Here is a 1,146-nt window from a genome sequence, read left to right as displayed (position 1 = left end):
CTTTGAATTTGGTGAAATCTGTGATGTCGACTCCACGTGGGTGGATTTGGAGTAGATTTCCTCCTCAGGCAAGATAATCTTAAACCTGGTGTGGTGGTACTTGCCTAGGCTCTAGTGAGAGGCAGGAGGATCAGGAGTTCAAGGCCAGTTTCAACAGGGCAAATTATCAGCTAACCTGTGCCACTCCAAACCCTGTCTCAACAAAGGGTGTTTTGTAAAGCTGAATTCACTGGTGCTAAGTCTCAACCATTTCAAAAATTGCTAGCCAGCCTATAGACCCTTGACTTGTGTGGAGGCAGGAGGATTGTGACTTGAAGAACAGTCTGGGACACACAAAACAGCAGAGCAGAGACACTCACACACCCATCTGCGGACAAATCAGTTTCTATGTCTCCTGCCCCAGTTTATCATTCAGTTTTCTCTGTGTTTTAAGAGATGCTATGGCTAGAAGCAGAGTCTTGTGCATGCCAGGCTAACACTACAAACTGCATCACACCCCCAGTCCTGGGATTAAATTCTCAGATCTTACTGGGGACCTAAAACTCAGAGAACAACAGATGGCATCAGATGACAACTTTGTGGAGTCGGTCTCTCCTCCAACCCTTGTGGGGGGTTGAACTCTGGTCCAGACTTGCATGGTAAGTGCGGTCAGTGGTTGAGACATCTCCCTGCTCCCAGAATCAGCCCTTATAAGTATTCACAGCCAAAGTCGATGACTGTCCTGGAGAAGGTGAGGCAGAGGGACCACTTAAGCCTTTCTCATCTCTTAAAAACATTAGGGATTCAGGGCTGGGGAGGGGATGTATCTGTGTTAGAAAAGATATGCTGGGTGTCTGAGCTTAACCCTACACACAAGCACACAAACACACAGACACACAGACACACACACACAACTTACATGTTATTTCAGAAAACCATTTAACTGACATTTCAAAAACTTGCACATGTAACTCTGGATACTGGAGTTCATGTATTTCCTCTCCCAGGGAGTGAGAGCTGATGGATGGAACCAATGAGGCTGAAGATCAGCCAACCCCAAACATAATATTTCTTATAAATGTTTTTTTCTTTGAGACTGAGATATCCCAGTCTGGCCTTGAACTCAGGGCAGTCCTCCTGTTGCAGTCTTCTGGTATCACAGGCCTG

Source organism: Mesocricetus auratus, unplaced genomic scaffold, assembly GCF_017639785.1.
Source record: "Mesocricetus auratus isolate SY011 unplaced genomic scaffold, BCM_Maur_2.0 Super-Scaffold_100027, whole genome shotgun sequence".
Classification (NCBI taxonomy): Eukaryota; Metazoa; Chordata; class Mammalia; order Rodentia; family Cricetidae; genus Mesocricetus; species Mesocricetus auratus.
This window is presented reverse-complemented; position numbering follows the sequence as displayed.